The sequence below is a fragment of the Equus asinus genome, chromosome 1, assembly GCF_041296235.1.
Source record: "Equus asinus isolate D_3611 breed Donkey chromosome 1, EquAss-T2T_v2, whole genome shotgun sequence".
Taxonomy (NCBI): domain Eukaryota; kingdom Metazoa; phylum Chordata; class Mammalia; order Perissodactyla; family Equidae; genus Equus; species Equus asinus.
In genome coordinates this window covers 141,608,991-141,636,945 of record NC_091790.1, presented here as the reverse complement: position 1 = coordinate 141,636,945, position 27,955 = coordinate 141,608,991, and the positions used below count along the sequence as shown (strand labels likewise).

Genomic DNA, 27,955 nt, shown 5'->3' with positions numbered 1-27,955 from the left:
ACAGAGGTGAGATATCAGCCTTCAAGTCGAGGACCCCTGGCTTATGTTCATTCCTCTTCAGTTCAGTCACAATCCCATCTCAGTAGTTTACAGCCTTTGAATGACATGATAAATACATCCACGACATTATATACCCCTGGAAGAAAGAAAGAGGAAAGAAAAGAAAAAATTTAATTACTATAATTCTCATTTAAAAATGAAACATGAGACTAAATAGCATACTCTGCATGGAAATACTGGTACAAGCTACAGGCCTCCATTCTGCAGGCATTCACAAGACTGCAGCTGACATACATGATAGATTCCTTCTCAGCTTGTTCCAAGTTCCCCCGGCTTTCAGCCAACACCACAGCTTGCCAAGGATCTTTGCCCTGATTACACAAAGAATCCAACACGTTCAGGTGGTAGTCTCAGCTCCCAATTCAATAAAATCTACATTTTTTTAACCCTTGGATGAAGCATTCCTTCACTGAGTACTGAATTCCTTAGAATTAAAAGAGTTAAAGAAATAATTTTAAAGAGTTAAAGCAAAAATTCTGAAAGTGAAAGAGTAAGTGTAATTGCAAGATGTGCCTTCACCCCTAGGTCCTAGGTTGTATTCTGGCTGTGAAAACAATATCAAATGTATTGGTCACTGGTTCTACTCATGCTCTACATCCTACAACATAGCACACCAATATCACAAGGTGCTACTTCTTAGAAAATGTTGTGGCTAAATTTCCAATAGGTCATTCCAATAAAGCCTGGCTTCACCACGATGACTGGATATTTATGCAGTAAGGTCATGAAGTTAGTTAGCAGCCTACTGTCTTGCTTGTTTGCAATGCAGTGAGTTCATCGGTCAGAACCTACGTATGGAATCCTGTGATGCTTTAGAGGCATATAAGCAGGGAAAGCAAATCCAAATCCAGAAAGACTATTCCAATGAGGATAAATTGCTGCTCCTCCATGATGAAGAGGACTTCCAACTCAAAATAATTTATCTGCCACAGGGTAGTTACCCAGGTCTCCTAGAAGTGCATTGCTGCTCACTGTTGCTAACAGTCTAGGGATCAGGCACGGTGAAAGGAAATTTATGTTGTTGAGTCCAAGCATCACTTCCATTCTGGTCATCATAGCTGTTATGTCCATGAACCAGAAGACTGGTTGGAGAAGGCGGATGACTGACTCTCAAAAGGAATCATTTTGTTCTTTTGGTTATTAAGAACCTCTTCTGCAATAGTGGCCTCTTAGTGAAGATTCACATGGACAGAGATATCCTCACACTCTGGGCCCATTCTGATGGTCCATCCACCCTTCCCTAAACCCTCCTTGGCATCAGTTTTACAATCCTGATCCTTCTAAGTCCCTGACCATCTAGTCAGACCAGGACTAAAAATGACCTATTATGTACTCATTCAGCCTTAACCATCTCTAAAATGTTGCCACTGTCTCAAACCCCTGCCCTAGAGTATCCACCATTGTCCAAGTCACTATGGTCCTTCCCTCAGAGATATCACTGACCTCCCCTCAATCCAGCAATGAAAGGGCTGTCTGGAACAACAGAGAATTTTCATCCCCAGTTCCAGTACTAGATTCCAATTGCCTTACTTGTTACAGATTTTGAATATCACCTCTGTGCCAAACAATTAGCTGAAGAATCAGTATAGATCCTGACGTCAGGTAAAGTGGACAATAAAATGTTTCTTTATATGCAAAATGAACAATAAAATCTCTGCTCAATATATATATACAATGGAATACTACTCAGTCATAAAAAAAGACAAAATCGTCCCATTTGCAAAACATGGATGGACCTTGAGGGTATCATGTTAAGTGAAATCAGCCAGAGAGAGAAAGACAAACAGTTCATGATTTCACTCATGTATAGAAGATAAACAAACACGTGGATAAAGAGAACAGATTAGTGGTTACCAGAGGGGAAGGGTGTGGGGGGTAGGCAAAAGGGGTAAAGGGGCACATACGTATGGTGACAGATAAGAAGTAGACATTGGTGCAGAGCACGATGCAGTCTATACAGAAACTGATATATAATAATGCATACCTGAAATTACACAATGTTAGAAACCAATATGACCTCGATAAAATGATTTTTTGAAAATAAAAAAATTCCACTCAAAATTGAAGTATTGTAAGCATTTTTCTTCTCAATTACAGTTCAGGGCCACCCTGAAGAACAACCGCACTTCCTTTCATCTGTCTGGTGCCATGATATCGTGCAAAGTCATCTGTACACCAGGTTCAAGTTACTCTGTCTCTGGTACACTAGTCATAGGAAACTGCCTATGAGGCACAAGGAAGAAAGAATAGTATAGGAGTGCACCACCTGCTCACACAACTTACCTGTGTCCTCAGGCTTCTCACAGGTTCAGCCTCATAGGTTTCTCTTCCTTCTCAATCCACTTGATGTAGATTACTACTGGGAATGCCTGGCTTTATGGCTAAGTGTATGTGACAGCACCATTTTATGTCAGACATCAAGGTACCACGGCCTTCTTAGGCCAGATGGTTGCATGAATCAGTCTCTACAGGAGCCTAGCAACAAGCCAGGAGTCATTTCTCAAAATGAAGGGTAATCTGCTAAAGGAGCCTTTGCATTTTCCCAAACACAAAGGGTCTCCTCTGTGATGGCCTTGCTGGGGCTTGTCATGGGCTCTGTACAGTGTTTGGACAGGCCACAGACCATTCCAGCAGCACTGGATCTGCTGGCTCACAAGGGCTGGGGCAAGCTGCTTACCTGCCAGCCTGGGCCAGCTGGAGAGCCCCTCTCACTTTGGGCCTCACTCCAAACTGGTAGCTTTTGGAGATCACTCAGAAAAAGGTCGGCATGTGACACCCAAAAGTGGCAATACTGTGTCTAAAATCCAAAGAGATTTCAAATCACTGTGTCTTGTAAATTCTCTTTAAAAATTTGTGAATGACTGTTTCATTACCTCATATAAATTACAAACTCAATATTTAACTTCAAAGTGCAAAAATTTCAAAATGCTGCTCTATCATATTAATCAAATTTGGTGATTATTTTTCTCCCACTTCATTTCATTCATTTATTCCTTTCTGATTTAAACTTCTACTGGGGGCTGGCACCGTGGCCAAGTGGTTAACTCAGCACACTCTGCTTTGGAGGCCCAGGGTTTCACCAGTTTGGATCCTGGGTGCGGACCTAGCACCATTCATCAAGCCATGCTGTGGCAGCATCCCACATAGAAGAAACAGAAGGACTTACAACTAGACTATCTAACTCTACTGGGGGCTTTGAGGAGAAGAAGAAAAAAAAGATTGGCAACAGATGCTAGCTCAGGGCCAGTCTTTAAAAAAAAAACTTCATCTTCTTATAAAAGGGATTAAAAGTGTCTTGTCACATCACATTATTGTTTTTTCCTAATAAAATGGTAGCAAGAAGTTGAAGGGTAAGAGAGTATCTTATAAAATTCAAGTAAGGAAGTTCATCACTTAGCTGCTTTTAGTTTCAGTGGTATGAATCCACATGCAGAAATCTGCCCATTTGAAAAACTATTTAAGGACCATTCAAAAACTCTTAGAATCTTTAGTTCTTGTGTGAGACCAGCAGAATAAATACTGACCTACCCAAGTGGGAAATCATCCTTCATCATGCTCTTTCTTTGGAAGCCATCAGAACCTAGATTTAAATGTAAATGTCTATTAGGAATTTTTGAGCAAATCATTCTTTTGTCTATTTTCTTTTAAAAAAGCAGAAGTAAATTAAAACCCACATTCCGATGAGTTTTTTAAGTGATTTTTAACACAAGTTGATTTTGAGTACACCCAAAAAGTGTTTCGCTTCATTTACTTCTACAAATATTTATTGATCATCTATCATGTGTAAGCTCTATGTGAGGCCATAGAGAAAAAAGAGCCAGTCAATAGCCATCAAAGAGTTCAGAGTCTAGTAGGAGATATGAAAAAGCAGACAGAAAATTACAGGACAATTTGACAAGTTCTAAGACAGGACTAACAAGAGAGTGCTGTGGTATTGGGCGCCAGGGAAGATTTTCCAAAGGAAATGCTATCTAAACTGAGACCTAAGGAGAGAAATAGGAGCCATGCAAACCAGCGTGCTAGTAAATAAAGGAAAGAGAGCATGTTCTGGGCAGAGCAAAAGTTATATGCAAAGGCCCAGAAACCACAGCGAGCATAGCTTGTTCGAGTGTTGAAGGCTGTTCAGTAAGGCTAGCTCTTAGAATTGGGGTGGTGGTGACAGTAGTAGTGGAAGGGTAAGGAGGGTGATGGGAATATATGCATGGGAGACATGGTTCCTTGCCTACACTGCAGCCCCACTTTCCTTTCTCTGCAAACAGAACCCCAGATAATTGGCACAGATCCATTGATTTAAGGACAGCAAGGGAATGAATTGAGGTAATTTTCAGTTCACAATCATGATAAGTCTAGGTTTGGGCATGTGGCCCAGTTCTGGCCAATGAAATCTAAAGAGAAGTCAGTTGAAGCTTCTCTTTCAATCTAAAACCAAAAACAGACCCTCCCAAGGAGAAAGCTGTTGCCCCCTTCTTTCCTGCCTGGGATGCTCATATAAGTCTTAGAGACTGTCTGGAGCTGCTATGGCCATCTTGTGATCAAGGAAAAGATCCAAAGAATTATAAAGACCTGACTAAGGCATCAGCACTTAGTTGAACTGATAAGCCATCCCTGAGACTATCTTTGTCTTTGTCTACATTTCTTCGTATGTGGGAGAATGAAATGGTTTTATTATTTAAGTCACTTGTCTGTGTTCTCTTACTTGCAGCTGAGCATTTTCCTAAGGGTTATATGAAAACTGAATTGATAAGCTGGGGCCATCTCATGAAGGGCCTTACAAGCTATTCTAACCAAGACCCTTTTGTTTGCAAGTGATGAAAATTTATTTCCAACTGGCTTAGGTGGAAAGGGGGAATTTAAAGGAATGTACTGGGTATCACATGTGATGCAGGAAGGGTGGAACAACAGAATTCTGGAAGGACAAAGGTAAGCCCAGGGTGAGGGACAATTTTAACCAGGGCTTCTAACACCACTAGGGGACTGCTCCCTATCCCTCATCTCTGCTTCTCCCCATGGCTTGGCTTTGATCTTTCTCGCTGTTGACTGGCTTCCTGCACTTGGTTTAAAAAAAACATGGGCATTGACAGCTCTTGCTCTTGTCCTCTTTTAGCTTCCACTCCCCAGGAAAGACTAGAACATGCTCCCTCTCGTATTAAATTTAAGAATCTCATTTCATTTCTAAATAAAGAAGTAGTTCTGAGTGGCCAGAAAAACAGATAACAACCACATAGGGGACCAACGGAAGATTTTAGGCAAAAGAGAGAAATAATTAAATTTGTACTTTAGAAAGATTATCCTAGTCTCAGGCTAGAGAATGGATTGGGAGGGTACTTCTGGGAGGACAAGTAACTGCCATAATTTTTACAAGAAGTAATAATGCTTAAACAAAAGTGGAGATGGTGGGGATAAGATTATGGTTCTTATTTAAACAGTGCTGATTTAGCTATTGTGGTTAGTCCTTTCCAAACCACAATAAAGAAAACAACTTATCTACAGCGGCAGGGTGGGAGGGGAAGTGGACAGAGAGATGTATATAATTGCAGTTTTAAGCAAAGCTTTTGGAAAAGATTAATCAATTTGCCTGCTTTTATGATAATCTAACTTTTTTTTTAAGTCTAATCTTAAGATTCTGCTGGCTTCAAGTACTGCTGGAGCTAATCCTTATTCAATACCAATTTAACATAAAAATTGATTAGCAATTCACAAGTTTCTTTAAGACATAAAATACCAAATATGAAAATCCAATGATCCATCCTTATCATGCGTTCCTACCAATTCAACATATTTTAGTAGAAAATCATTTACTGCATATTTTGCAGAAGGAGCACAATTTATCTGAAATCAAAGGCAGATGAAGCCTCAGGATATATTAAAATGCTCATAAGTGAAAGAAAACAGTTGGAAATAAAAGCATAGTCATGAAACTAAAGATGAGCCAAACACAATTATACATACAGTAAAAGTAATTAACCCAAGTGAATTATCAAGTGTGCTGTTAGTGCAATTTAAAGATGAATTGGGTGATTTAATTGTTATCAATATTTCAGAAATAGGGTTTTTCTTTTTGATGTCTAGATCTGTTCTAAATGGGTGTTTCTTCAAGAGTGGACCACAAACCAACAAACCAGGGAAAAAAGACAATAGATGAGAAAAGGTTGGGTTGAGGAAGGAAAGGAAAACAGAGAAAGAGAAGGAAAATGAGTATTTCCTCAACATAAACCAGTATTTACTGCATCTTCTCTGACCCAGGCTCCGTGCTGGGACTGGAAACAAAAGTTGGTAGGCCTTACTGTTACAAACTCACCAAGTGTTAGAGGAGGTCATTGAGAGGACTTGACTGCCAGCTGACACTTGAGCTGCACCCAGGAAATCCGAGGCTCCTTACTTCCTCCCCTATCCTTAGAATTTACATTCTGCCCACCATTCCCACAGCGGGGGCCATTTCAAAGACACAGCCTTGAGAGAGCCGTGTTGTTGAAATCGTCCAGATGGTATTTATGATTGAACCCCATTAAGGCCTCTATCCAAACTCTTAAGATTCTGGTGGGCAGATGTGGAGATCTACCCACCTTGTGACACTGGAGACAAGCCTCATATGTAAGTTTCCTTGCTCATTAAAACTGCCACCTGCCAATCTGAAATCTTCTGCCTCTTTCTTCAGTCTCTCCTTGTCCTCTGTGTATGGGGGTTAGTTCCCAATTTCACCCTGGGAAACTCCTGAGGTTGTGAACTAACACCAACCAATGCTTGATAACTCTCCTCAGGGTCCCTGAATAACAACATAGTTACTTACCACTATTTGCACAAAGATGAAGCACAGGAAGGAGAGAAGAGAAGAGAGTCCTTATAAGTTTTGCATCTGGATCCCAGAAGCCCTCCCTTAGTGTTCTTTACCTTACCAAAGCTATCCCATTCTCTTGGTTCCATAGAGCCAATGGTTCTCAAAATTTAGTATGCATCAGAATAACATAGGGAGATAACTTAAATGCAGGATCCTGGGCCTCAACCCAGAGGCTAATCCACTAGGTCTGTGATGGACTGTACATTGTTAATGAGCCTCTCAAGTACTAGTTATACACTCTAAAGTTTAAGAACCATGGCCCCGGAGAGACAAATTCCAGACCAGCAGGGGAACCACACATTCTCTGCCTCTTTTAAGAGGCAAACAGAGGTCATGGCCACTGGGAATGTTGAGTATATATCAAGAAGGCCAGGATAAATTTTAAATGACAATTATAAGATTAGATTAGAAAAAGATTGAATGGCAGTGGTAATAAGGAATGGTATCAACATGGATTCAAATATTTTTTAAACTATTCTAAAATTCTTTTCTGCTTTACATGATGAAGAGACTTCTGACATTAAAAAAGTAGAACATTTTTGACTAAACCTGGTGGATTGAGCAGAAGGCCTAAACAGAAAGAGTAAACTCATCATGGTTAGCAACAGGGCATGAGATTGACATGCTGATCTTCATAAACTTATAGTTGCTAGAATCCCACTCAAGACCTATTGAATCAAAATCTTTGGAGACAAACCCCAGCCAAGGGAGATTTTGATACACTGTAAGAGCTGAGAACTACTGCTTTAAACAGGGACCATAGATATGTTTTTGCCATCTGATGGAAATGTACCTAAATTGTAAGGACAGCTTTCTGAATGGTGGTTTCTTTTGCAAGCTGAATCTATCAAGCTAAACTGTTGAACTGGCAATCACAATTATAAAGATAAAGAAAATGTAAAAAATTCTTATCTGCACATATGTTAATTATACTTCAAAATATTTTGAAGTCTAAAATATAATGCATTAGATTTTTATAGAGTTTTATCATTTACAATGTATAGTCACATGCATTAATTAGATTAATTCCTAATAGCATTTTAGAATGGGAGTTATTGTCCACATTTTACTCACAAAGAAACAGGCTTAGAGAGGGTAAATGATTAATCCAGTTGTTCCCAAACTTGTCTGCATGTTGAAATCACCAAACTGGGAGCATAAAAAATACTGATGCCTATGTTGCAGCCCTAGAAAATGAGATTTAACTGGTCTTGAGTGTGGCCTGGGTTTTAGAATTTTTGTAAACAGCCCTGTGATTCTAATTGGCAGACAGGTTTGGGAAACACTGGACTAGCCCCAAATCACTGAAATGGTAATTACTGAGATTGGACTTCAGGCATTTTGACATCAAGTTAACACTCAAGGAATTGTATTTGGCATAAAGATCAAATATAATCATTAACCTCAACTAATACATATTGAGCATCTCAATAAAGCAGGGTTTCCAAATTTCTCTGTCCGTAAGAATCACTTGAGTTGAGTGTCAAAAATATAGATTCTTAGAAAGTGATGTCAGCATCATGATGGAGTAAGCTCTTCTCTTAGACTCTCCTCCATGAGATACAATGATAAGGACATTCATAAAATAACAGAGGACATTAACACAACACAATAGATGTCTGAAAGACCTACACAGCCATATGTCTGAAGGTGGAGGTGCTGGACCCTCCAGGAGGTAATGGAAGAAGGTAAGGGGATATCCTCTCGCTCCTCCAATTGCAGCAGCCTAGCAGCCTAGGGCAAGTGACCATGAAGGCTTGAGAGGAGAGCGAGGAGGGAGCAGTCCTCCACAGGAACACCTTCGCTCTCTGAGTTTGCTCACAGCCCATGGGAAAGCTCCATCCCGAGGAGGCAAAGCAATCACAGGGGTGTATTCATGGAGCAAAGCAGTGCAGGAGAGCAGATAACGAGGGCAAAGTGGGAGCCCCGCCAAGATTGCACATGAGAGAAAGTGCCCCTTCCCGTGCCTGGCACACCAGCTGTGCCAGTCGGCCAGAGCAGGGGCCCCCACCAGAGTGTCAGCACATACAGGGTGTAAAGTAGCAGTGGTGATCAGGCCAACAGAGACAGACTCTGTCAAGATAGCTGCCAAAGGTCAGGCACAGCTGACAGGCATTGCAGCAGGCTCAGAAGACACAGCTCCTGACTCCCCCTCTGTGAGTGGCAGCAGTGGAATCTGCAACCAGATACTTCCACTATGTGAAAGCATAAATCCACCCCATCAAATAGTATAAAGAGGTACATTAATACTCCAGACCAGAAGGAAAATGATAAGCACCCAGAAATCAATCCTGAAGGCACAGAAATTTACAATATAAATGACAGAGAATTCAAAATAGCTATCATAAACAAACCTCAACAAGTTACAAGAAAATTCAGAAAGAAGCTTCAATGAAATCAGAATTAAGATCAATGAACAGAGGAATTCTTCACAAAAGAGACTGAAACTATAAAGAAAAACCAATCAGAAATGTTGGAGATGAAAAATACAATGAATGAGATAAAGAAAAATCTGGAGTCCTTGAATAACAGAGCTGATATTATGGACGACAAAATTAGCAAATTAGAGCACAGAAATATAGAAATGATTCAGATGGAGGACAGAGAACTAAGACTAAAAAGAAATGAAGAAATTCTCTGAGAAATATCCTACTTGATTAGGAAATGTAACATAAGGATTATAGATATTCCAGAGGGAGAAGTGAGGGAGAAAGGAGCAGAGAGCTTGTTCAAAGAAATAATAGCTAAGAAGTTCCCAAATCTGGGAAAGGAGCTGGAATTACAAGTAAAAGAAGCTAATAGAACTCCTAAGTACATCAATGTAAAAAGACCTTCTCCAAGGCATATATTAATAAATTTGGCAAAAGTCAATGACAAATAAAAAATATTAAGGGCAGCAAGGCAGAAGAAAACAAACTATAAAGGAACTCCTATCAGGCTTTCAGCAGATTTCTCAGCGGAAACATTACAGGCTAGGAGAGAGTGGAATGATATATTCAAAATTCTAAAAGACAAAAACTTTCAGCCAAGGATATTCTATCCAGAAAAGCTATCCTTCAGATATAATGGAGAAATAAAAATTTTCCCAGATAAACAAAAGCTGAGGGAGTTCATCACAAGACCCACCCCAGAAAGAATGATCAAGAAGGCCCTCATACCTGAAAAAGAAAGAAAGAGTTTAAAAAGCTTTGAGCAAGGAGATGAATAGGCAGACAAAAATCAGAAAATTGCAGCTCTCTATCGGAATAGGTTAGCAAACAATTATAACATTAAAGGTAAAGGGAAGGGAAACAAAAATATAATCACTGCATTTTAACCACAAACTCACAACACAAAACTGAATAAATTGTAACAATAATAAATTAGACAGGGAAGAGAAAAGAGATGGATCCTGCTTAGACTAAGGAAATAAGAGGCATCAGAAAGTGGACTATCTCATCTACTAGATCTTTTTATACAAACCTCACAGTAACCACTAAACAAAAAATCAGAACAGAGACACAAGTGATAAATAAGGAGAAAATTGAGAAAACCAACATAGAGAACCACCAAACTGAATTGGCAGTCCAAAATACATAGGATGAGAGACAAGGGAACTACAGAACAACCAGAAAATAAGTGATAAAATGGTGGCATTAAGCCCTCATATATGAATAATCACTCTAAATGTAAATGGATTGAATTCTCCAATCAAAAGACACAGAGTGGCTGGATGGATTCAAAAACAAGAACCAACAATATGCTGCCTCCAGGAAATACAATTCAGCTCTAAAGACAAACACAGGCTCAGAGTGAAGAGATGGAAGGTGATACTCCAAACTAATGGCCAAGAAAAGAAAGCAAGTGTTGCCATACTTGTGTCAGACAAAGTAGACTTCAAGATAAAAAAGGCAATGAGAGACAAAGGGAGGGAGAATATGATGATAAAAAGGGACACTCCATGAAAAAGATATAACCCATAAATTTATATGAACCCAACACAGGAGTACCAAAGCACATAAAGCAACTATTAACAGACATGAAAGGAGATATTAACAGCAAAACAATAATAGTTGGGAACCCTAACACCTCACTTACAGAAGTGGATAGATCATCCAGTCAGAAAGTCAACAAGGAAATATGGAATTAAAAAACTAGACCAGATGGACTTAATATACATATATAGTTATATATATATATATTATGTATATATATGTTATATATATAACACTCTATCCCAAAACAGCAGAATACACAGTCTTCTCTAGTGCACATGGAACATTCTCAAATATAGACCATATGTTGTGAAACAAGGTAAGACTCAATAAATTTAAGAAAACTGAAATTATATCAAGCATCTTTTCTGACCATAATGCTATGAAACTAGAAATCAACCACAAGAAAAAAGCTGGGAAAGTGGCATATATGTGGAGACTAAACAACATGCTACTGAACAACAAATGGATCACTGAAGAAATTAAAGGAGAAATCAAAAAATACCTGGAGATAATTGAAAATGACAATACATCATACCAACTTATATGGGATGCAGCAAAAGTAGTCCTAAGAGGCCCAGCTTAACAAGCAAGAAAAATCTCAAATAAGTAATCTTAAACTACAACTAACAGAACCAGAAAAAGAAGAACAAACAAACAAAGCCCAAATCAGCTGAAGGAGGGAAATACTAAAAATTAGAGCAGAAATAAATTAAATTGAAACAAACAAAGAAAAAAAACAGTAGAAAAGATCAATGAAACTAAGAGCTATTACTTTGAGAAGATAAACAAAATTAACAAACCCTTAGCCAGATTCACTAAGAAAAAAAGAGAGATGACTCATATAGATAAAATTACAAATGAAAGAGGAGAAATTACAACAGATACCACAGAAATACAAAGGATTACAAGAGGATACTATGAAAAACTACATGCCAACAAATTGGACAATCTAGAAGAAACGGATAAATTCTTAAGACTCATACAACCTCCCACAACTGAACCAAGAAGAAACAGAGAATCTGAATAGACCAATCACAAGTATGGAGATTGAAATAGTAATCACAAACCTCCCAAAAAATAAAAGTCCAGGACTAGATGGCTTCTCTGGAGAACTCTACCAAACATTTAAAGGAGATTTAATACCGATCCTTCTCAAACTATTCCAAAAAATTGAAGAAGAAAGAACACTTCCTAACACCCTGACCCCAAAGTCAGACAAGGACAATACAAAGAAGGAAAATTACAGGCCAATGTAGCTGATGAACATAGATGCAAAAATCCTTAACAAAATATTGGCAAACCAAATACAGCAATATATTACAAGGATCATATACCATGATCAAGTAGGATTTATACCAGGGATGCTGGGATGGTTCAACATCCACAAAATCAATGTGATATACCACATTAACAAAATAAGGAATAAAAACCACATGATCATCTAAATAGATGCAGAAAAAGAATTTGACAAGATCCGACATCCATTTACAATAAAAGATCTCAAGAAAATGGGTATGGAAGGAAAGTACTAACATAATAAAGGCTATATATGACAAACCCACAGCCAACATCATACTCAACAGGGAAATACTGAAAGCCATCCCTCTGAAAAGAGTAACAAGACAAGGGTGTCCACTCTCACCACTCTTATTCAATATAGTACTGGAGGTTTTGGCCAGAGTAATTAGGAAAGAAAAAGAAATAAAAGGTGTCCAAATTGGCAATGAAAAAGTGAAACTCTTGCTGTTTGTACACAACATGATTTTGTATATAGAAAACCCTAAAGAATCCATTGGAAAACTGTTAGAAATAATCAACAACTACAGCAAAGTTGCAGGGTGTAAAATCAACTTACAAAAATCTATTGTATTTCTATACTCTAATAACAAACTAACAGAAAGAGAACTCAAGAATACACTCCCATTTACAATCGCAACAAAAAGAATAAAGTATCTAGGAATTAATTTAACTAAGGAAGTGAAAGACCTATACAATGAAAACTATAAGACATTATTGAAAGAAATTGATGATGATATAAAGAAATGGAAAGATATTCCATGCACATGGATTGGAAGAATAAATATAATGTCTGTACTACCTAAAGCAATCTACAGACTCAGTGCAATCCCAATCAGAATCCGAATGACATTCTTCATGGAAATAGACCAAAGAATCCTAAAATTCATAGGGGGCAACTAAAGACCCCAAATAGCTAAAGCAATATTGAGAAAAAAGAATACAGCTGGAGGCATCACAATCCCTGACTTGAAAATATACTACGAAGCTGTAGTGATCAAAACATCATGGTACTGGTACAGAAACATACACACAGATCAATAGAACAGAATCGAAAGCCCAGAAATAAAACCACACATCTATGGACAGCTGATCTTCAACAAAGGAGCTAAGAACATACAGTGGAGAAAGGAAAGGCTCTTCAATAAATGGTGTTGGGAATCTGGGCAGCAACATTCAAAAGAATGAAAGCAGACAGTTATCTTTCGCCATACACAAAAATTAACTCAAAATGGATTAAAGACTTGAAGGTAAGGCGTGAAGTCATAAAATTCCTAGAAGAAAATACAGGCAGTACACTCTTTGACATCAGTCTTAGAAGAATCTTTTTGAATACCATATCTACTCAGGCAAGGTAAACAAAAGAAAAAATTAACAAATGGGACTTCACCCAACTAAAGAGCTTCTGCAAGGCAAGAAAACTAGGAACAAAATGAAAAGACGACCCACCAACTGGGAGAAAATATTTGTAAATCATATTTTGGACAAGGGGTTAATCTCCAAAATATATAAACAAATCACACAACTCAACAGCAAAAAAACACAAACAAACCAATCAAAAATGTGCAGAAGATATGAACAGACATTTTTTCCAAAGAAGGTATATGGATGGCCAATAGGCACATGAAAAGATGTTCAACATCACGAATCTTCAGGGAAATGCAAATCAAAACTACATTCAGATATCATCTTACACGTGTTAGAACGGCTATAATCACCAAGACAAAAAATAACAAATGTTGGAGAGGTTGTGGAGAAGAGCAAATGCTCATACACTGCTGGTGGGAATGCAAACTGGTGCAGCCATTATGGAAAACAGCATGGAGATTTCTCAAAAAATAAAAATAGAAATACCATATAACGCAGCTATCCCACTATTGGGATATCCAAAGAACTTGAAATAAACAACTCAAAGAGACTTATGCACCCCTATGTTCAATCCAGCATTATTCAGAATAGCTAAAAGTGGAATCAACCCAAGTGCCCACCTGACTGATGAATGGATAAAGAAGCCATGATATATATATACAATGGAATACTACTCAGCCATAAAAAAAGACAAAATCATCCCATTTGCAACAACATGGATGGATCTTGCAGCTATTATATTAAGCGAAATAAGCCGGACAAAGACAAACACCATGTGATTTCACTCATATGTGGAAGACAAACAAACACATGGACAAAGAGAACAAACTAGTGGTTACCAGAGAGGAAGGGGGTTGGGGGTCATAAGGGGTAAATGGGCATATATATATGGTGACTGACAAATAATAATGTACAACCAAAATTACACAATGTTATAAACTATTATGACCTCAGTAAAAGAAAATAGAGAGATTCTCAGGACCTGTTAAAATTACAGATTGTCAGGACCTTCCACAGAATTTTCCATTCCGTAGATTTGGAAAGGGCCTAGAGAATGTGCATGTTCAGAAGTTGTGTTAGTATATTTGGGCTGCTATAACAGATACCACAGACTGGGTGGCTTATAAACAACAGACATTTATTTCTCACAGTTCTGGAGGCTGGGAAGTCCAAGACCAAGGTGCCATCAGATTCAGTGTCTGGTGAGAGCCTGCTTTCTAGATCATAGACGGCTTTCTCCTTGCAATGTCTTCACACAGAGAGGGAGCTCTCTAGAATCTTTTATTTGGGCACTAATCCTATTCATGAGGGCTCTGCCCTTATGACCTAATCACCTCCCAAAGGCTTTATCTCAAAATACTATCATACTGGGGACTAGGTTTCAACATATGAATTTGGCAGGACACAACGTTTACAGTCTATAGCACAAGTGCTTACGTGATTTTTAAGATAAAATAAGAGTGGAAAAAACTATAATAAAGAATATCAAACCTTATCAGTAATAGAAAATAATAATATTGAACGGCAAAGTTAGGTTTAAAAAACGTCTAAGCATGAATGGAGAGACTTTACCAAAACAAAGCCAAGAGAACTAACTGGACACCCCACACTCAGAGAGTCTAGTTGTATACAGAATATTCACTGTTCATTAATTCAACAAACTTTTGTTAAACAACTAAGATTGTACAGCTAAGGCTCTCTGGTACATGTAGTAGAAGACACACAAGATGAAGAAGACAGAGCCCTTGCCCTCAAAGACCTGGTTTTATGTATATGTACATCTGTTGTGGAAAAATGCAAACTGTTTGAGTGGGTTCTGGGTTATGAGTCCAATAGTCCTTATTTTCCTAATTGAGAATGTCATCACTTAAGATTGCTTCAGCAAGTACCTAATGAGAACTCCGACAAGTATTTGGGGGATATAGGAAAAGTGGTGGTAGTGATAAGAAGAGGGCCAGAAGTTACTGGGACACTACAAGCCAGGAGTTGAAGGACACCTTCAGTGGAAGTTTGGCCTTGGTGATTGGAGCCAGTGATCACCCTTGTGTGAATGAGTCCAGGGAGAGGCAGGTGAATGTGGGGCATGGTGAACAACAAAGGACAAGCAGAAATCAGTGTTGGAAGGAGCGTAAGGCAAACCAGGACTGATGAAGTTTTGAATTTCTTGATCAGGCCTTTTATTTTGATGTAATTCTTGGGAGATTTTGTAGTTGGGTCTGAAGCCAGACGATCACAAAAGAGTTTAATCAACTTCATGTAATTCTAAGGCATGGGTTCTGTCTTCTATTACTTTACACGTCATTGTCCCCACCATCCCACCATAACCCACCACACCCACACAATCACACACATACACACTCAATTCTTAGCATAAAGTAGATAGAAAAATAAGTACAGTCTTGTGTGATTAATGACAGGGATACGTTCTGAGAAACATGTCATTAGGCGACTTCATGGTTGTGAACATCATAGAGCATGCTTACACAAACCTAGATGGTATAGCCTGCTACACACTTAGGCTATATGGTACTAATCTTATGGGACCACCGTCATATACGCAGTCTGTCATTGACCAAAACATCCTTATGAGGTGCATGACAGTACTTAAAATACTTACATTGTGATGATCTAAACTGACTTAGTATTGGTCTAAATTCACAATTCTAGGTGGAAAGACATTTTTAAATTCCAAGTAAGAAACAGTCAGAGTTGGAAAGACAACACAAATAAGACTGAGAAAAATGGGCAGAACAGCTGAGAGACACTACAAAGAAACTAGTTTCTTGTAGTGAATCATAAACTACAAGTTTGAATCAGAATTTAACAACTAATTGAGTACATGAGGCAAACTACTAGAAATGAATTCAAAATAATTTTGAGTTTTTTAGCTTGCCAAGATAAGTAAGAGAAAGAGCTCCGGGAGGAAAATATGGTTCAGTCACACCAAATTGGAGATAATAAATTCTTACTGAATGAATGATAAGCCATCTTAGTAGTGATGTCTTGAATTGGGAGTAAAATAGAAAAGTCTAGATATATATGAAAAGTCAACCCATGCTTCTCCGTTTCCTCTCAAATCTGGACAACCTCTGACCCCCAAAGAAGTGCAAAGTTTCCTCGAACCACTTCTAGCTTTTCCGACCTCAAATGCCTTTCTGCATGTTTCCCATAACCAGCTCAAGATTGTCACCCAGGAAGAAAGCCACTTGAAATATGAGGAAAAATAACAATTACTTGAGGCAGCATGAGGGTCCCCCATCAGGTAATGCCTATGCTTTCCCTAAGCAGTTCACATTTGTCATGGCACTGCAGCAAGAGGAGGAAGCCACGGACTTACAGCGTTAGGAGGAATCTGAAAGGTTAGTCTAGAGATTAGAAGTACAGAATATTAAATCAATAAGGAATTTTAGTAATCATATAAACCAGTAGTCCCAACCGTTTTCAAATGTGAGGATCTCTCCTATTTTTTTCTAGTGTCAAAATTTAAATCTTCCTAGGGGCCGGCCTGGTGGTCCAATGGTTAAGTTCACGCATTCTGCTTCCGTGGCCCAGGGTTCACCGGTGTGAACCTACGCGCTGCTTGGCAAGCCATGCTATGGCAGGTGTTCCACATATAAAGTAGAGGAAGATGGGCACGGATGTTAGCTCAGGGCCAGTCTTCCTCAAAACAAATTAAATCTTCCTTATTTTTGAAAATTATAAAATACTGGATATACGCTGTAAAAAAGCCAAGCATCACCAGAGTGCAAGTGAAAATGCAACTTTCCTTCCACCTCCACCTCAGCCAAAAATAGGTCACTCCCCAGAGACAGCCTCTGTCCACATTTTAGTGAATATCATTAAAAACCTATGCTTTTAATGTTATATATAAAATATTTACTTAAATAGAATCATATTTCACATGGTCTTGTGGAAGCTGCTACTTTCACTTAAAAAAAACCACCTTGACCTCATTCTTTTTAGCAGCTGGCAGTGCTCCAATATGTAAATGTGTCATAATTTAGGTAACTAATCCTTCCTTTGGATGGACAATTTACTATTTTCAAAGTTTTAAGGTTATAAACAGTGTGTGATGCTCATCTTCACTTTTGTACATTCGCCTAATTATCTCTGCAGGAAAATATCCTAAAAGTGGAAATGCAGGGTCACAGGTATGCACAATGAACATTTTGTATATGTCAAATTGCCCTCCATAAGATGTATAAAACGTTTCTTTCTAACCTAAGTGCCCATCAATGGATAAATGGATAAAGAAGTCATGGTGTAGATATATGGAAATTATACAGCCATAAAAAAATGAGGAAGCCCGATCACTTGCAAAAAAATGGGATGGACCTTGAAGGCATTATGCTAAGCGAAATGAGTCAGACAGAGAAAGATAAATACAGTATGATCTCATTTATATGTGGAATCTAAACCAAAAACAAAAACCACACGAACTCATAGAGAAAGAGATCAGCTTTGTGGTTATCAGAGGCAGGAGTGAGGGGAGAGGGAATTGGAGGAAGATGGCCAAAAGGTACAAACTTCCAGATATAAGATAAATAAGTCCTAGGATGTAACATAACAGCATGATGCCTACAGTCAACACTGCTGTATGATATATAGGAAAGGTGTTAAGAGAGCAGATCCTGAGTTCTCATCACATCGAGAAATTTTTTTTCTTTTCTTTTTATTGTATTTATGTGAGATGATGAATGTTAACTAAACCTACTGTGGTAATCATTTCACAATATATGTAAATCAAACCATCATGCTGTGCACCTTAAACTTAGACAGTGATGTATATCAATTATTTCTCAATAAAGCTGGAAAGAAATTTTGTTTCTCTCCTCATATTGTGAGAGTATGACAGTGTCCATTTCCCATATCCTTACCAGCCCTGAGCATTAGGTTTTTCATGATTGCCAGGATAATAGGTAAAAATGTTTTAAGTTCAAAAATGGTCTTTTTTTCATTTTTAGTATTTCAGTTTCTTCTTGTATGAATTGCCTGTCCCTGGTCTTTGCCCATTTTTCAGCTGAAGTGTTTATGAGGGCCCTCCTTCAATATCAAAAATTCCTAGAATCTCTCCCATAAAACAGTAGTAACACAGATAACATAGATCAAGAAAATACGTAGTGCAAGGCTACTATTAGTTCATGAATGGAGGGACTTCTACTTCTGCTCAACACGGAACAACAGGGACCAGAATTATGTTCCCACCTGAAACACCTAAAACAGACAAAATGCCACTGGAAATATTGGATATTAGGAAAATATATTTATACTTCCTTCCTGCCACCCAAGGCCCTGGCAACGGACTTTTTTTTATAATGTCTCTATAGTTTTGCCTTTTCCAGAATGCCATACAGTCATCTTTCAGACTGGTTTCTTTCACTTAGCAATGTGCTTTTAAGTTTCCTCCATGTCTTTTCATGCCTTGATAGCAAATTTCTTTTTAACACATTATTGTTCTGCTGTGTGGATGCACCACAGTTCTTTTATCTACTCACCTACTTGTGTGCAGGTTTTTGTATGGACATGTTTTCAACTCATTTGTGTAAATACCAAGAAATTCAGTTGCAGGATGGTATGGTGAGAGTATGTTTAGTTTTGTAAGAAACTGCCAGACTGTCTTCCAAAGTGACTGCATCATTTTGCATTCCCACCAGCAATGAGAATTTCTTTTCCTCCACATCCTCACCAGTATTTGGTGTTTTCAGTGTTTTGGATTTTACCCATTCTAATAGGCGCACAGTGTTGTCTCACTGTTGTTTTAATTTGCAATTCCTTAATGATGTATGATGTTGAGCAGGTTTCTATATGCTTATTTGCCATCTGTATATCATCTTTGGTGAGGTGTCCAGAATTTTTGCTCATTTACTAATTGGGTTGTTCATTTTCTTATTGTTGAGTGGTAAGATTTCTTTGTATGTTTTAAAGAAGAGTCCTTTATCACATATGGTTTTTTGAAAATATTTTCTCCCAGTCTGTGGCTTGTCTTCTTATTCTCTTGACAGAGTCTTCTGCAGAGCAGAGTTTTTAATTTTAATGAAGTCCAATTTACTCATTTTTTCTTTCTTGGATTGTGCCTTTGATGTTTTATCTAAAAAGTCATCGCCAAACCAAAGGTCATCTAAATTTTCTCCTACGTTTCTATAGAAATTTTATAGTTTTGTATTTTACATTTAGGTCTATGATCCATTTTGAGTTAATTTTAGCAAAAGGCATAAGGTCTGTGTCTAGATGCATTTTTTTGGCACGTGGATGTCCAGTTGTTCCAGCATCATTTTTTGAGAAGACAATCCTTTCTCCATTGAATTGTCTATATTTCTTCGTCAAAGATGAAATGACTATATTTTTGAATGTCTGTTTCTGGACTCTCTATTCTGTTCCATTGGTCTATTTGTCTATTCTTTTGCCAAAACCACACTGTTTGATTATTATAACTTTATGGTAAGTCTTGAAGTCAGGTAGTGTCAGTTCTTCAGTTCTGTTCTTCTCCTTCAATATTGTGTTGGCTATTCCGAGTATGGCTGAAGTTTTCACAGTTTGATTTAAACTATAAACCTACAGCTCCAAGAAGCTCAACAAACTCCCAAGTTAAGAAAAAACACCACCTGCACAGCAAAGGAAACCATCAACAAAACAAAAAGACAACCTAACAATTGGGAGAAGATATTTGCAAACCATATATCAGATAAGGGATTAATATCCAAAATATACAAAGAACTCATACATCTCAACAACAAAAAACCTGACAACCCAATTAAAAAATGGGCAAAAGACGTGAACAGAGATTTTTCCAAAGATATACGGATGGCCAACAGTGAAAAGATGTTCAACATCATTAGCTATCAGGGAAATGCAAATCAAAACTACAATGAGGTATCATCTCACTCTGGTCAGAAATGGCTATAATTAACAAGACAGGAAACAACAAGTGTTGGAGAGGATGTGGAGAGAAGGGGACCCTCGTACACTGCTGGCAGGAGTGCAAACTGGTGCAGCCACTATGGAAAGTAGTATGGAGTATCCTCAGAAAATTAAGAATAGATCTACCATATGATCCAGCTATTCCACTGCTGGGTATTCATCCAAAGAACTTGAAAACATAAATGTGTAAGGACAGATGCACCCTTATGTTCATTACAGCATTATTCGCAATAGCCAAGACTTGGAAGCAACCTAGGTGCCCATCAAGGGACAAATGAATAAAGAAGATATGCTGTATATACACAATGGAATACTACTCAGCCACAAGAAATTATGCAAGCTGGCCATTTGTGACAAGATGGATGGAACTTGAGGATGTTATGCTAAGTGAAATAAGTCAGAGGGAGAAAGTCAAATACCATACGATCTCACTCATAAGTAGAAGACAAAAACAATGACAAACAAACACATAGCAACAGAGATTGGATTGGTGGTTACCATAGGGGAAGGGGGGAGGGGGGAGGGCAAAAGGGGTGATTAGGCTCACATGTGTGGTGATGGACAATAATTAGTTTTTGGGTGGGGAACATGATGTAATCTACACAGAATTGGAAATACATTATGATGTACATCTGAAAGCTATACAATGTTATAATCCAATATTACTGCAATAATATATATATATATTTAATGTATTTTAATATATGATAGGGTGATCAAGAAAAGATTTTTCAAATTTAAGAAAAAAAGAAAAAAGAAAAAACACCACCAAAGACATCATAGTCAAACTTCTAAAAACTAATGGAAAGGGGTAAAAAAATCTTAAAAAGCAGCCAGAGGGAAAAAAAGAAACAGAGGACCAAAGATAAGGATGATAGAAGACTTTGCATCTGAAACAACGTAATCTGGAAACAACCTTGGAGCAACATCTTTAAAGTACCAAAAAAAAAAAAAAGTCAACCTAGAGTTCTTTACCAGTGTTTGTTTACAAAAACAAGAGTGAAATAGATTTTTTCAGATGTACAAAGCTAAAAGATTCATCACCAACATACTTTCAAGAAATTCCTTAATGATTTTAAATAAATTTTTATAATCATGTCATATATATTTCAAAAATTGCAGGGGCCAGCCCCATGGCCAAGTGGTTAAAATTCCATGCACTCTGCTTGGGCGGTCTGGGTTCACAGGTTTGGATCCCAGGTGGGGACCTACTCCACTCGGTCAGCCATGCTGTGGAGGCATCCCCCATACAAAGTAGAGAAGGATTGGCACAGGTGTTAGCTCAGGGCTAACCTTCCTCAAGCAAAAAAAAAAAAAGAGGAAGATTGGCAATGCATGTTACCTCAGGGCAAATCTTCCTCACACACACACACAAAAATTGCAGTCTCTATATCTCAAGCAGATGTTGCATCCGCACGCAGACAGTACTTCTTAGGGATTTGAATCCTATGATCCTTTGTATTGACACTACAGACTCTCATGGCCCTGTGACCCATGGATTGAAAATCATTATTTTAGGAGATAAACTTCATGAGAAATGAAGATCTAACCCAACATCATGGGGCAGATGGATTAATTAGGAGAAAGGATGAGCTATAACAACACCCAAAAATATAGTGGCTTAAATGAAACTGAACTTTATTTCTTTCTCATAAAACAATCCATGCAGGAGGACCGGGGCAGTACAGCAGATCAGGTGGTCAGGGATCAAGGCTCCTTGCAATCCCTAAAGTATTGTGCCCCCTGCATGGCCAAAGGCGGTACAACCAGTGGGAAGGGATGCAGGCAAAGGTGAAGGTGTGTTTCTTTCAAGGGCATGATCCAGAAGTTAGATGCATGTACTCCAGTCACATCCTATTGGCCAGAACCTCGTCACATGGCCACAATTTGCAGCAAAGGAAGCTAGAAAATGTAGTCTCTGGCTGGGCAACAATGTGCTCAGCTGAAACTTATATTACTGTAGAAAAAAAGGAAGAATAAATATAGGAAAACAATTAACAGTCTCTGCCAAAGCAAGTTAGTGATGGAGTTAAAAGTAGAGGAGGAAAAGTGCATCTGATTGGGACTTGGGAAATATGGGTTATAGTCCTCATTCAGCCTCTTACCGCACGATTAAATCAAATGTTTGGTCCATGCTTCACCTGAATTACCCTTACCATCTCCACCTGAGTTCTCAGTGATTCTTATAAACTGTCCCTCTGCACGGAGAGAGAGATACAAAGACCCAAAGTTTTATCCTAACCTTTCAGTTAAGTCTTCTTCTTTACTGGACAGTAACCTTTGAGGGGTCATTAGCCTTATGTCTGTCTGCCAAGACCAGAACATAGCTCGAACTCTGGGCTAAGGTTTGCCCAGGATTACGCTAGATGGCACATGACAGACAAAATTCTCTGCCTGCAGGAAGTAAGATGGCCCTTTTTGATGCTACCATCAGCATTTTTGTTGCAGAAGTTCCAGTGGATGATACTGGGGGTGAAGGGGTGGGGAGCTTCGTTATTTATGCAGAAATCTAAGCTGGTGTGGCAATGAAAATAATCACCTTTCTCCTTAACGTAAAATAAGCCTCCTCTCTTTATTGTAGCCTTAATTTTGTGGGAAAGGAAGTTAATTTTAATTAACAAAAGTTAATGCTATTAATTAAACATTTGTTCTATTTCCACATGCGCACACAAATTTGCTTAAAGATATAGCTACCACTGCCAAGAGTGTAACAGAAGCTTTGTTTTGCTATGTAGAGAGCACAACTGATCACAAGTATTAAACCAAAATTGGTCAAGACGCTTAGTCCATGTTCTTGAGGATGTTACATCTAATTCCTCTTTAAGTATCACAGAATATAGGAAATAAATCACTTTATTTTTGCCAATAAAACTTAGCTTAACCTTTCCTCAAATTTCTATCACCAGTAAAAATCAGACAATAAATTTAATAAGAATTTTTAAAACTTTTTTCAAAGTTTATTCTTATAGATTATCTAATGTTAATCTCCCAGAAACTCTGAAGGAAAAGTCATTTTTTTTCTCACTAATGAGCTGAGCTTTGGAGAGATTTATATGTATAGGTCTTATCACATACATTGATTAACAATAATAGCTCACACTCTATCTTAGCATCTTATACTAGGACAGGTACCATGAGTACACATGATGCTGTCAAAGATGAGTCAGAAAACAAAATGATCTCAGAGCTGTAGGAAACTGTCTGGATGGATGGTAGAGTACACCTATGGTGCCCATTCACCAAGAGGAAGAAGGGCATTCTGCTTCACTTGCTCATGTTGGCTGAGAGCATAGGGAGCATCAGAACATGAAAAATATATATTAAAAATATATATCAATGGTCCGCTAAAATGTATTGTATGTACGTGAATACTTTGTATATGTATATCCATATATATACATTTTTTTTCTCTTCAGGCCTAAGCAATCATTAGCCTATTTTCGGTCTCTATAGATTTCCCATCTTACACTTTTATAAAGATGGAATCATATAACATAAGGACTTTTGTGGTAAGTGTCTTTCACTTAGCATAATGTTTTCGAGGTTCATCCAAGTTTCAGCATGTATCAGTATTTCACCCCTTTTCATGGCCCAGTGATAGTCTATTACATGGATATACTACATTTTGTTTTGTTTATTCATTCATCCACCAATAGACAGTTGGATTGTTTCTACCTTTTGACTACTTTCAATAATGCTGCTATAGACATTCGTGTGTAAGCTTTTGTGTGGACATAGGTTTTCATTTCTCTTGGATATATACCTAGAAGTACAATTGCTGAGTTACATGGTAACTCTATGTATAATCATTTGAGGAACTGCCAGACCATTTTCCAAAGTGGCTGCATCCTTTTACATTCCCACCAGCAATGTATGATGGTTCCTATTTCTCCTTATCCTCACCTGGATTTACCTTTGAGCAATATTGCTTTGCTGAGAATGGTAGAATAGAAGGAGAGAGGCAACCTCCTGATGACCTAGTGGAGGTCATGCCAGCTCTAGATTGCCTACTTTCCAATTTCATTAATGTGAGAGAAAATAAACCTTTATCTCACTTAATCCACTGTTATTCTGGGTCTCTGTTAATGGCAGCCTAACACAATTCCTAAATCATGTGGTCCTATTAGCATATCTTGAACCTGGGAAATCCTCAAAGCAAAAAGCTCATCAAATGAGTATGTAAGGATTTTTTCTGTTGTAAAGTTTCTTTGTCATTTTGTTGCACTCTGGAAAATGCACATTCTTTCTTTATTTCAGATTCCATCATTCAATAGCCATTCTTTTCTTAGAAACGGTTTCAGGTGCCCAACTAGCACCTGGTGGGTGCTCTGTAAGACTGAGACAACAACTTGATATCCAGAAAGAAATGGAAGTGTTATAGATGGGGCAACTTTTAAAATAGGAAGGAAAAGCACTCATTGTGGCAATGTAGAATGAGCATAAGTTTATTTCCTTCTCAAATGTTATCCTAAATATTAGGACAATATTAATAGTGATGAAAGTCATTTACAGCTTTATCTTAAACTCTCTGGGAGCCCGAGGAATTTCAGTCCATGTTGACCGGATAGTGCTTGTATCACACATCCTTTCGCTTTTAAACGTTGTCTTGGAAGCCACTTTTAGCTTCCATCATAGGTCCTTAGACTCATGCCCAGGTTATCACCTTGGCCTTTGGAAAGGTAAAAGGAAAGCTTGGTAATTAGTTACATAAATCAGCTTTCTGGCTCACTTCCCCCAGTGCTTGTGTTCCAATTACCTGCATTTTCAGGGGATACTTTGAACACACAAGCAACCTGCCATTCTGATGGCTCTCTTGTAACAAATGCAAATATCTGCCACAAAGCCAGGCTTTGATAAATAGGGTTTCTACTCGTATTCACGGAACTAGTAAATCATGAATGGTGGAAAAGAGAAGATTACAGAGTCAGGAAATTTTGTGATTTCTCTCTCAACACTTCAATCAACTGATTGATACATTCAGCCAACGTTTAGGGAGCACCTATACCTACTATGTTAAAAATAGCACTTCATTCTGTTAAAAATAATAATCTCTTTCTTTTTAACTCCTGATAGGTTTTTACACATAAGTTAATGGTTTTTGGAATCAAATATTTTAAAACAAAATATCTTAATTGTGTTTCTTTTGCAAAGAAGTCTTTGTTTCTCATTTCAAAGAGGTTTTTTTTTTTCATTTTTTCTTTCTTACAAACAGCAAAATCATTTGGGTGTGTTGTTAACAAGTTAGTCTGAATGCTTCTTATAAAACCAAGTATATGGGAGCAATGTTTTTCTCTCCCAAAGTTTCTCCTGAATCTCAGCTTTGTGACAATTTGCTATTTTGTAGACCATATTCATTATTTATTTATAAACATTTATTAAGGACTCAATGTTTACTCAACTCTATATTTTGTGTCATACTGGGACAAGTTCAAATCTATGACAAACAGAATCCCCAAAGAATATATCCAAAGAGTAATGTCAACATTTAAGGTTATATAAATTTCTGGAGCTGTGTCGTCTTACTAGCTTTCTATTAAAATATCAACATCTTCTCCTGTACTTTTTCTCTACCCATCTTGGCCAGGCACCTTTTAATGTTGAGATTAAGCCAAATCTCTTGGTTCGGTCAACCCTGGATTCAAAACCCTGCTCAATATCCTATTAGCTGAACGCCTTTATGGGACTCTGGGCAGCATCTTCATCTGTAAAATAGGGGTGATCACTTTACCTCCAGAACTGAGTTGCTGTAAGGATTAAATGTAAAGTAAACAGCATGTCTGGCACAGTAGGGAGCAGCCCATTCACGTTAGCTGTGGATTTCAGATTTGTTTGCATCATTACTCAGTAACTATTTTTCATTCCACTCTATTAAATTATTTCAACCAGTGACTATTCAACGAACTTATTTAGAAACATATAACCAGGAACTGAGTCATAGCACACTGGGATTGCTTTTAGCAGAGACAATTTTAGGAAGCACCTATTCCATTACTTTTTCTTCTGGTGATCATTGCAGCGTACTCCAGAAACAGGAGTTTTGTTCTTTCCCGGTGACAAAGATAAGAGAAGTCAATAACTTAAGTATAAAACATATATGAATATATGGGAATGAAATATATACCCATTTTCTTTTAAGCTCAAACTTGATTTCCAGGTACAGGCCTCTCTAACTTTTCTTGGCATCGAAGTCATGAAGTCTCCTGTCCCCTAAAGCCACAGAAATCTACAGCGGAAGCAAGCAGCACGCACGCTGCGCAGCACAGAGCGAACCCTGGGGCGTTCGCTGCGGCTCCCACCTGTCGGCCAGGTCATTGTGACGCAAATGCTATGGACACGTGGAACACCTGCGGGAGAGCAGGGTGGGGTCACTCTGGGCTGCAGATCCGAGCGGGGGATACCCCAGGAGATGGGGGTCCAGGAAAGACCCCAGGGAGTAAAGAGAGGGAGACTCACTCCCTCCATCCCAGACTCGCCCCAAACAAGGTGAGGCTGTCGCCCCCTTCCTCCTCCGGGTCCTGGGGTCCTGCTGGGAGGGGTCGCCCGGCCAGGCGTCTCCGGAGGGGAGAGGTGGAGGGGAGGCGGCGGCGGCGCCCCGGCGGCGGGTGCTGGCGGAGCCGAGGGCGCCCGCTCCCCCCAGCCGCTGCGCTGCGCTGCGGCGCGCACGGGCTCCGCCGGCTGCTATTCCGGCTGGCTGCGGCCGCCGCAGGAAGGGCCGGTTCCTGTGCTCCCCCGCCCCCTTCCCTCGCCTTCTGCTGACGCTGACGTCGGATGAGGGAGCTGGAGGGACTCTCCGACCGCGGCCGGGAGGCTCCTGGGGGCCAGGGCTCCGAGGTACCTGCCCTCCGGGGCCGGGGCCGGGGCGGGAGCGCGCCGGGAGGGCTGCAGGCTGCAGCGGGAGACGCCCGGCAGCCGGGGCGGTCGGGGGCGCCGGCCTGGGGCTGCCAACTCTGCCTTCCGCGGGCGGCGGGTGACAGGCGGGTAGCCTCCTCCTGCCGTTGATCCCCGTGTGGGAACCGCGACAGCCCCTTCCCCTCCCTCGCCTCCTCCCTCGGGCCTGGGAAGGTCTGGAGGATGCGCGCGCCATGAGAGCGTGCGTCAGTCCCGGGGGAGCGGGAGGGACGCGATCCCGGCTCCGGCCCCATCTCCAGCCCCAGCGCGGCGGCACTCCCGCGCACGCCAGCCCACCGCACCCACTCCGTGCCTCGCCCTCTCGGCGGCTCCAGCCCCAGGACCACGAGGTCCCTTCTGGGCAGGGACCTGCGTCCAGGGCTGACTTGTTGACAAGTTCACCTGCCGAGGCGCCTGGTGTTGGCTTTTCCTCTTCTCCCCATTGCCCATCTTTGGCGGAGGTGGCAGGGAGCAGATGGGTACGTCTTGATAACCACTACTGCCAGGAGGCCTGAGCTTGGTCTCTCGCGGACACCTGCTCACCAGCCTCGGACCTGACTAGAGCAAGAGTCCCTAAGCAGGCCAGGTGCCTGCAAACCCTGGTACGCCCGTT

At 39.5% G+C, this 27,955-nt stretch overlaps 1 protein-coding gene and 1 long non-coding RNA gene across 24 annotated transcripts in view; one reads left to right on the top strand and one right to left on the bottom strand.

Moving 5' to 3' along the window:
• Window positions 1-27,882, bottom strand: LOC106839578 (uncharacterized). Its single transcript, XR_011503212.1, has 3 exons — window positions 27,745-27,882; window positions 3,585-3,640; window positions 1-136 (listed from the first exon to the last, which is right to left on the bottom strand). It is a non-coding gene; the product is annotated as an uncharacterized lncRNA (long non-coding RNA).
• ICA1 (islet cell autoantigen 1) overlaps window positions 26,768-27,955 on the top strand; it is a 141,906-nt gene continuing 140,718 nt past the window's right edge. For 4 of the 23 annotated variants that reach the window (XM_070509000.1, XM_070509106.1, XM_070509005.1 and 1 more), the window contains exon 1: window positions 27,147-27,285. The gene's annotated coding sequence lies outside the window, so the exon portion shown is untranslated. Of the gene's footprint in view, window positions 26,938-27,011; window positions 27,286-27,955 lie in introns of those variants that run through there. The other 19 variants (XM_070509011.1, XM_070509073.1, XM_070509136.1 and 16 more) reach the window with 15 other exon arrangements.